The sequence below is a fragment of the Saccopteryx leptura genome, chromosome 2, assembly GCF_036850995.1.
Source record: "Saccopteryx leptura isolate mSacLep1 chromosome 2, mSacLep1_pri_phased_curated, whole genome shotgun sequence".
NCBI classification, from domain to species: domain Eukaryota; kingdom Metazoa; phylum Chordata; class Mammalia; order Chiroptera; family Emballonuridae; genus Saccopteryx; species Saccopteryx leptura.
The window spans coordinates 303,327,039-303,337,947 of record NC_089504.1 but is presented as its reverse complement, the minus strand read 5'-3'; positions in this window follow the sequence as shown (position 1 = coordinate 303,337,947).

Sequence of the window (10,909 nt, the reverse complement as noted above, 5' to 3'; positions counted from 1 at the left end):
AGCAAAAATTTTATTATAGACCCTGCTGTATTGGCTAAAAATTTGCTTGATAACACTGGGGAACAATTTTTTTTTCATTTTCTGTTGCATGACGTTGTAGAACTGTTTCTATATATTTTTGCATCACTGATTCCAAATCTGAAATCTGTTTTTTTGTGCACATACTCTAGTTTTTATGCAATTTTAATTTTTTTTGTTATAGTTCATGGCATGCATTGGTTTTTTAAATTGGAATTAAAGGGCAATGACTCTTGGATTGAACATAACCACAAGGCAATTAATGTTTTACAAACATCACTTTTACATAATTGTAGTTGTTTTTGCTTTTATCCACTGTGCCACCACAGGTCAGACTATTGTAGTTGTTTTTAAATGTAAAAAATTATTATCTGATAAAAACACCCTCTTATTTTGTTTTAAGATTGAATCATGGCTTCTTCGAGTAGGCATAAATGTAAGAATAGTCCTGACAACTTCTGTTATATATGTGGCTGTTACACACTTCAATGTCAAAGGTGAAATATTTCATCATTTGTGTCATGTGCATATATTGCCCATTTTCAAATTCCTCTTGGCGATCAAGACAAGAATTGGGCTCCTCGTATTGTGTGTCATAATTCTGAGGAAATGCTTCATGACTTGGCAAAAGGAAAACTCAATGGAATGCCTTTTGGTATTCCCATGGTTTGGCGTGAACCTAAAGACCATAGCAGTGACTGTTATTTCTGTCTGATCCATACAAAGGGCATCAGCAAGAAAAAAATGGCATATGATCGCATATCCTAATATTCCTTCAGCAATACGACCTATCCCACACTCTGATACACTCCCAGTTCCAGTTTTCAATGGTTTTATTTCTTCTAAGGACAAAGAAAGTGAACATGGTGATCAAGTGTATTTTGATAAGATGCATGAGGAAATGGTTGTAGAATCTGAAGAGTCTTATTCTTCTGATGCCAAGCAGTCATTAACCCCTCAGCAGTTTAGCCAACCTGAACTGAATGACTTAGTAAGAGATTTGGGCCTATCGAAGAAAGCAGCTGAGTTATTAGCCTCCAGGCTTCAAGAAAAGAATGTACTTCACCAGTCAGCTAAAGTATCCCATTTCAGGAAGTTTGAACAAATTTTTGTGGACTTTTTTCCAAAGACAAACACTTTGTTTACTGTCATGATATCAGTAATCTTCTCAGCCAGCTAGGTGTTACCACTTACAGTCCAACAGAATTTTCTGGTGGCTATTTCTTGACAGCTCTAAATGAAATCTGAAATGTGTTCTCCTACACAATGGTAATGTTTATGCAGTGGTTCCAACTGGTTATTCAACTCATCTGTGAGAAGATTATAATGACATAAAAATTGTCCTCGGCCCTGGCCAGTTGGCTCAGTGGTAGAGCGTCAGCCTGGCGTGCGGGGGACCCGGGTTTGATTCCCGGCCAGGGCACATGGGAGAAGCACCCACTTGCTTCTCCACATCCCCCTCCTTCCTCTCTGTCTCTCTCTTCCCCTCCCACAGCCAAGGTTCCATTGGAGCAAAAGATGGCCCGGGCACTGGGGATGGCTCCTTGGCCTCTGCCCCAGGTGCTAGAGTCATGGCAGAGCGACGCCCCGGAGGGGCAGAGCATCGCCCCCTGGTGGGCAGAGCATCGCCCCTGGTGGGCGTGCCGGGTGGATCCCGGTGGGGCGCATGCGGGAGTCTGTCTGACTGTCTCTACCCGTTTCCAGCTTCAGAAAAATACAAAAAAAAAAAAAATTGTCCTCAACTTTCTGAAGCATGAGGAGCATAACTGGATCATTTATGTGGATCTTAAAATGGTAAATTTCCTGCTAGGACAACAGAGAGGTTTCACAAAGTATCCTTGCTTTCTGTGTTTGTAGGACAGCTGAACTCATAAGAAACACTGGACACAGAAGGAGTGGCCAAAACATGAAGCTCTGGAAGTAGGGATGCAAAATATTGTGAATGAACCTATAGTTAATTGAGACAGGATCATTTTTCCCCCACTTCACATCAAACTTGGCTCAATGAAGTAGTTTGTTCAGGCTTTGCATAGAGAAAGTGAATGCTTTCAACATATTATTTTTGCTTTTCCTGTCTTGTTTTTCAAGAAGATAAAAGCAGGTGTATTCAATGGACCTCAAATTTGAACCCTCATATGTGATGAAGAATTTGCCAGGAAGATGAATAAGGAGGAGAAAGCAGCATGGCAGTCTTTTGTGGCAGTTACAAAGAACTTCCTTGGCAACAAAAAAGCAGAAAACTATGAACTTCTGGTTCAAAGGATGCTGTTGGCTTTCCGCGACATTAGATGTAACAGCATTAAGATTCATTTCCTGAACAGTCACCTTGATAAGTTTCCTGAAAATCTTGAGCTGTTAGTGATGAGGAGACTACTGTTGGAGAATCAAAGAAGATTGTCCTCAACAAGTACACAAACGCAAGAGCTACAAACACAAAGTTTTGCCTGAATAGAATTTAAATAAGTTTTGTGCAAATTTTATGATTAAAATAAGTGTTTTAATATGTTCTATTTCAAAATTGTAGAGAAATTCTGATGCAATCATATCTTTTAGTGTATTAGTGTATTTACTGCATTATATAAATTTTTATATTTTCACAAAGATGATGCTTCAGAAGACATTCTACTTCATTATGTTAAACTAAATGTTGAAAATTTTAAATAAGATGAAAACCTAAAATCTTGAATTGCAAAGAAACTGTAGCTTACAGAGAGAAACTAATGTCAGAGTTGAGATCAGCGAACTCAAATTAGGTAAGAACAAGTGCTTTTGTGGATGCAACAAAAATTTTGTTCCCAGTGTTATCTAAAAGGCTTTAATGTTTTTAATGTATTAGGACACTTGTTCAGACATCTGTTAGCATTGGCTATACTAATGTGTTTATTCTGTATTTTTTCAGTCTGCCCCTGAATTAGAATCTGGGAAGCTAGGAAATCAGATAAGTGCAAATCTCAGCATACAAATTAAAAATAAAAAAGAAAAGGAGGACACGTGGGGGACTGCAAGTGGCAAAAAGCCTTTGTAAGTTTGAGGCTTAGCAAAAGGCTAAGTTCTCCCCCCTGTACACACACACCACCACCTTCATATTGGCTATGAAGCTGAGTATTTGCACTCATCCCATACCCACACTTCACTTGATTTCTTAAGTTGCTAGAAGCAATTTACATGCCCTTCCTCTCACTCTTTGTTTGTTCAGATGTTGGTTGATTTCACTTATGTATGGTGGAGGGATTCCTGTTTAGACCTTAAATGGATTCCTGTTTATCCCTTAAGAGAATTCCTGTTTTTGCCTCAGATATGTGACTTTGTATCAAATACTTCCTTATTTGTATATGGCTATATAATAAAGCAAACTGGAGGCTATTTCCCTCTGTTTTGCCATCAGCTTGCAGTGTTCTCCCAATCCCATCCTATTTTTCTCTAAGTCTATTTTCTTCATTCCAAATTGTTCTCCCTCAGGACTTGGAATTACTAGCCACACTGGTTCACGGCACAGATGAGACCATGCTCAAGCTGGTGACCTTGGTGTTTCAAACCTGGGTCCTCCGTGTCCCAGTTCGATGCTCTATCCACTGTGCCACCACCTGATCAGGTAGTGGGAAAAAATTTTTTTTAAATGTGTCTGAGTATGCAACTGTGGGTTTAAGAAACTGGTAAGACCATGACATCAAGAATAAAGAAGGAAGTTGAGGCTCTAGTAGAATTCAAGAAATCATCAAGCCAAAAGGAATGCACATTATGTGGGGATCCCAGCAGTAGTTAATGGTAGAAATTCAGACAGGTTCCTGTTCATAAATAATACTATTTTATCTTTTATCTGGAGTATAGAGACAGATTTCAAATGATCTTGTCTTTTTAAAAACTACTCCTTTTCTCCTGGTGTAGAACCAGGGATTTACTTAGCTTTTATGTGATGATGACCAGAAGCCTCATGGACCAGGACCTCTTTTAAAGTTGAGTTTTGTGTTAGGCAGAATCACGGTCCTACAAAGTTATCAAGTCTTAATTCCTAGAACATCTAGGAATTATATAATGTTACCTTATATATAAAAAAGGTTTTTACAATTGTGATTAAATTAAAAATTTTAAGATAAGGTGATTAGCTGGCTCACAAATCTCATGATAGAAGAAATACAGATAGAAGAGATCTGACATTTGAGACTGAAAATTAGAGTGATGTGGCTACAAACCCAAGAGTGCTTGCAGCCAGCAGAAGCTGAATGAGTAATGAAACAGAATTTTCCCAACAGTCTCTGGATAAAGTGTGTTCCCGGTCACCTTGAGTTCAGCCCAGTGATAACAATTTCAGACTATTGGCATCCAGAATTAAGAGAAAATATATTTTTGTTGTTTTAAACCAATGAGTTTGTGGTTATATGTTACAGTGGCCAAAGAAAACTAATACTCATATGTTACCAGTTTATTTCTTGCATGATTAATTTATTGTGTTTTTATCTGTCCAATTTAGTAAAAGCAATACTGGCTTGACAGGATTTCTCAATAGTTATTTTTTTTCTGTAGGAAAACCTGTGTTTCCTCTGCCTTTCTCTTTAAATTCTTCTTTCCCATATGATTGAGTTAAGACAATATTCTCATTTGAGTATTACAGTTTTAAGAATGTATAGACTTTCCATTTTTTCTTCTACATAATATAATGAGTTAACATATAAAGAATATTATTCTAGGCCCTGGCCGGTTGGCTCAGCGGTAGAGTGTCGGCCTGGCGTGAGGGGGACCCGGGTTCGATTCCCGGCCAGGGCACACTGGAGAAGCGCCCATTTGCTTCTCCACCCCCCCCCCCTCCTTCCTCTCTGTCTCTCTCTTTCCTTCCTGCAGCCAAGGCTCCATTGGAGCGAAAGATGGCCCGGGCGCTGGGGATGGCTCCTTGGCCTCTGCCCCAGGCGCTAGAGTGGCTCTGGTCATGGCAGAGCGATGCCCCGGAGGGGCAGAGCATCGCCCCCTGGTGTGCAGAGCATCGCCCCCTGGTGGGTGTGCCAGGTGGATCCCGGTCGGGCGCATGCGCGAGTCTGTCTGTCTCTACCCATTTCCAGCTTCAGAAAAATACAAACAAAAAAAAAAAGAATATTATCCTAAGTCATTCTAATGATACTATGGTTTTATAACTAATCTAAAAATATAAACCTTCAGTTTCAAATACTTCCCCTTCCTTTGCATAAATTGTTTATTTTTAAATCCTAAGTAATTTCATTTATGCAAAATCTTCACATTTATATAGTAAGTGCTCTGAAACAAAACAAATAGGTGAACATTGAAAAATAATCTTATTTGTGTTTTGTTTTGGTTTGTTTTCTTGTTTGCTTGTTGTTTTTTTGACAGAGACAGAGAGAGAGTCAAAGAGAGGGACAGATAATGACAGACAAACAGGAAAGGAGAGATAGAAAGCATCAATTCTTCATTGTGCATTTTAATTGTTCATTGATTGCTTTCTCATATGTGCCTTGACTGAGGGGGGCGGGGGTTACAGCAGAGTAAGTGATTCCTTGCTCAAGCCAGCGACCTTGGGTTCAAGCCAGCAACCTTGAGCTTCAAGCCAGTGGCCTTTGGGCTCAAGTCAGCGACCATGGAATCATAGATATGACTCCATGGTCAAGCCAGCTACCCCACACTCAAGCCGGATGAGCCCATGCTCAAGCTGGTGGTGACCTTGGGATTTCAAACCTGGGTCCTCTATGTCCCCGTCTGATGCTTGGTCCACTGCAAAAACTGCTTGGTCAGGCTTATCTTCTAGTTTTTGTTTTGGGTTGTGGGATAGTCCATTTTCTGAGAGCCAAAAATAATATGAATTTCCAGTCACATCTCATTTTCTTTAAATGAAAATGTTATTTATATATTCTGATGATTTATATAAGCTATTAAATTTATTTCATTTCCCTTTGCATTTGAACACATGGAAAAATAGTCCATATCTACTTTTGTAAAGCTGAGGATTGGCTGATATCAGTATGCATTAGAATTTTCATTTTCCCTCTTTTATTCTTCATACTATAAAGCAAAATGACAAAGTACAAGATAAGCAAACATTTTTTCCATGCCCTGTTGTATAGATAAAGATGTTTCTATGACTCAGTATTTATCAGGTGGTGTCACCGTATAACAGCACAGAAGACTCAGTCATTAGTAAAAATATGATATAAAATAGATATACAATGACATCAAATACTTAGAAATAAAGTTAAAGCTACAAATCTTTTCTACTCTTCTGTCCCAAGCCCTTGTGTGTTCCCTCCATTTTTCCCAGTATCATAGAATTCTAATCAATAAATACGTGCCCTATTATTCTTTCTTATTTGCATAGCTCCTCTTCTGGAAGACTGAAACACTTTGCATAAGATTCAAAAGCCAATCTGAATTACTTTTAAGAACATGTAAAGGCTTATAAAAAGTTATAATCAAAATTAAGTAAGACATTCATTTTCATTCCCGGTTGTAACCCAGAGTTCGGAGGCATTCTTATTCGTTCCTCTTTTGCCTTTGGCATGCTTTTATTAAAAAAGAAAAAAAATCAAGTAATTATTCTCATTCTTCCCCCAAAATTTAACTGAAACCGCCTATTTAAGGGAAGAAGAAAATTATACACTATCTGGATGATCACCTTAGGTGTCTGTTTTATTTTGCCTTAGTAACACTAATTAATATGAACTTCCGGGACATCATTTCTGAGAACGGAAGTCTCCTAGGGCATTCAAAGGAGGCATAAGCAGCAGCAATAGTTATTCTTCCTCTTAAGTGCCCTGACTTGTCGAAGGGATGCATTTGTTGCTTTATTTGATTTGCAGCCCAGCCACTCAGCAAAATTATGTTCCAACATCCTCTATGCACATGTAAGCAAAGTAAAGTAAATGTCTCTTAAGCTTATTATCAACCAAAGGTCCCCATCAGATGCATTAGCAACCATAACAATAGCCAAGTACACTCAGACCAAAGGCACAGAGAGCTGAGCCAGGGGCCTCTAGAAGCTCTTTCCACAAATCAATTTATAAAGTCTTTACTATGGAGTATCCAATTAACTGTAAATAAAACTTCAGGCATGCTTAAAAATGCTTTCTTTCCCCAAGAAATGATGGAGAGAAATAGCTTACTGATAGCGAACCTTGCTGGCTTTTAATATTTAGTACAAATGCCCTAACCATGGCTAAAAGGTTTAATTTTTATGTTTCAAAGGTCACAGAGTCAAAAACATGGATTTATCTGTGATGGCAAAGATAACTATAAATTCGATTACTGGTAACAGCAATTTTCCTTTGAAGAACTTAGGGTGAATGTAACTTTATTAAGCCTTCTAGGAGGGATTTACAGCCGATTTCCATTTTACGGCCACCGTGTTTGAGCTCACAATCCCACACTTCAGCCAACTCACAGCAGCGCGTAATGTCAAGGAAGAAGTGTCACACACGGACTGCGTGATCCACCGGCACTTGCCTCCGTGTCCTGGCTGCATCATCGTCTACGAGCTCCAGCCAATCAATAAGTCTGGCCTGTCTGGGTCAGATTGGCAGGGCGCTGGTGGTCGCAATTTTTATGTTGCGTTCAAGATTCTCTCGTTGTAATGTTTTTACATATCCCCTGGTCGGGCGACTGTGGCATCGAAATGCAGCCGAAGTCAATATTTCACATGGAACTGTTTGTAAATGAGAAGTCACTAATTAGAGACCCCTCCGGTATAGTTAGTGCACTCATGGCCTAATCGCCTTTGTTTTCACAGCTAATATCAAAGTTTGAAAAGAGTTTACAAAAATTGTTTTTAGATACCAGATTAACAATAGAACTAGTATATTTTGCCACGTTTTAAAAAAACACAATGTCAGCTATATAATAAAGATTTATAAATTATTAGTTTTATAATTCACTTCTTAGAGTATTAATTCAGAGGGCAGAACTATTATACTTTCATTATAATCTGGATACACGACAATAACAACAGGGTAAAATTTCCAGCTGAAGAGACCTGGTAGAGCATGAATACTTCAACAAATCCATTACGATAGTATCACGATTACGATTAAAAAAAATAAAACATCTATATCTTCAATGTCACCTTACGAAGCATCTTCACGTATTTCAAGGCATAGGATCATTGCAACATGGAGAAAAATGTGTAACATATTTCTATGTTACAGAAAATTATGTTGAAAAGAAGAATATTTAAATTACTTATTCAGGATAGCACTGCTATTAAGAGTTTACCCAGTAATGCCTTGTATGTTGGTAAGTATCATAACTGTGACCAGAGCCCAGAAACAAGTGTCCAGAGATAATGAGTGCTCAATAAACAACTGTGAAATAAGCGACTGAAGATCATTTTAAATACATGTTTGGAGCTTAAAAAAAAAAAAAAAAGATCCACTCACATATAAGCCTAATTAGTATTTGTTGGGTTTTTTTGTTTGTTTGTTTTGTTTTTAGCCATTGTTTCTTTAAGGCAATATTTTACAGGTCTCTATGAAAAAAAAATCACCAAAGGTAATTAACTTGCCAACTTAAATTTGTTTTCTGTCTTTGTTAATATTGTATCCTAAAGGAAAATAAAGATGCAAGGCATGTAATTTACAACCAGACATTCTTTCACTTCATTTTCCCTGACATTTGGTATTAATGACATTCATAAATGTATTACATGTGATCTGCTTCTGTAGTTAATTCAATATTTGTGTCATGAATGGTGTTAAAAGCAGATAATAAACAGATGTGCAAACATAGGAATGGTGGGAAAATATTGAGAAGAAAACATGTTCATGAAATTTAAAATGAAAAGCTTTAATTAAAAGTTCAACAGATGCCCTGATCTGCTCACGCTGTTTTGTTCTTTTTTTACTTCTCTCAGAAATTTTCAAAATATTGAATTACTTTTACCTTATGTGAGACTTTTATTTTTTGGCAGATGCAAATTTTCTGTGTAGGTACAATTTTCTATAATGCATTTGGATGTGTCACATTTTCAAATGCCTCATTTCATTATAGTTTTTTCCAAGTGTCTACTTTGTGGTTCTGATTTGCCTTTCTCATTTGTACTTAATTATGTCCTATGTGTATTCCCCAGTAGATAGAAATGTGTGTCTCATCAGTAAGTTTCTCTGGAATCTGCTAAAACTTCTCCCCACACACCTGGTGCTTTTGGGTCTTTGTACATTAACTTACTCCTTTACCCCACAATCTAGAATGTTTTCTAACATTTTTTTCCAGTTTACCTCTTTCTGAGAGTTTGATATTCTTTTTAAAATATTTTATTGATTGATTTTAGAGAGAGAAGAGAGAGAAAGAGGTGAGGAGAGAGCAGCAGGAAGCATCAACTCACAGTAGTTGCTTCTTGTTCTGTGTCTTGACCGGGCAAATCCGGGGTTTCAAATCAGAGACCTCAGCATTCCAGGTCGACACTTTATCCACTGCGCCAGCACAGGTCGGCAGTATTCTTTATTTTAAAGCAAACTCATGAGGGCTTTGCTAAGACGTTACCACATAAAAATTCAATTATTTTTCACTGTCCTAAAAACAATGCTGCAGAATCGAGGTCAGCGAAGTCACTTTTTAAAACTGAACTCTGAGCTTCCTGCCAATGCCAGGCAGCATAAAGCCTGATGAGACCCATGAAAGGAGCATTGCAGATCAGGCTTCTAGAAGAATCTTTTTAGGGGTTCTGCAATATTACTGTTGACTCCCTTGAGAGATGAAGAAAATGGACATCACCTCCTCTATTCTTTCTACTCAACACAAAGTGTATTTGTGGGGTCTCAGCAGCACTAGGACCATTTATAACAATGGTGAGCCCTGCAGTTTATCAACAAGCATTCCCGTGAATAGGTGTCAGTCAGTGAAAATTCTTATAGAGACATCTGAGATTGTGGAGAAAAATCAGACAGCTAAAGAAGCATTAAAAATGCAAACGAATGATGGCAAGCTACTTGCAGCTTAGCACAAATTTATTCAGCAAACAAAGAAACAGAGCTTAAACTTTGTAAGCTTTTTCTCTACAAAATCTCCCAGGCTCTTTCCATCAGCTATTCCCCAAGTGAGGGAAAAGAGCAGGAGTTCTGAAAACATTGGTAAAACTTTTAAATCTCATACTTTATTTTTAAAAATATATAAATTATCTCTATTCTCTTGATGAACTTTTAGCTAACTAGACTATAGAGAAAAATTTATTGGCTGCCACCTTAACCAGTCAAATTAATATAACTAAATATATAGACAAACCTACAGCATATGTCTATGATGCAATAAGAATGGCATAACATCAGAAAAAATTGTGTAGGGCTTTTTTTGTTGTTGTTGTTTTCTGCCAAAATTATAGCTTGAATCTTATTAGAGAGAGCGAGAACATAAAAAATGTAGCAACATGTTAGAAACTGGCTAATTTAAATAAATATAATATAAGAGCTCGCTATTATGTTGCATTTTTTGTTCTAATTGGGTTGATATATTTTGTTTTAGGCATAATTTGGTCTTTGTAACCAAATGCCAAAGATGTTATGTGGACTGCTGTTTGATAAAACTTAATTGAATTAAATGACAAAAGCTAGTGTGCCATAGTATTTTAGGAACTCATTAACAGAACTTTGATTGAACCAGGGAAGTGTTCCAAGGTACCATTTTTTAAAAAAATTCTGCATTCAGAATGGGTGCTGGACCATAGGAAACCACTGTTTCCCACCTAATTTACTTCATTGTATACAGACCTAGAAAAAGAACCTCAAGTTTTACATAAATCATATCTTTCACATAACAGTGAAAATTATGCATAAACTTTGCAGAACAAGACTATTTGTTCCCAGGCTATCCCTGAGTCATGTAGGACCCACCTTAAATTAGATTTCACTGCTTAATTTTACCTATTTCCTCTAACTGAATAGTGAAAATAATATGTCCATATAAGAAT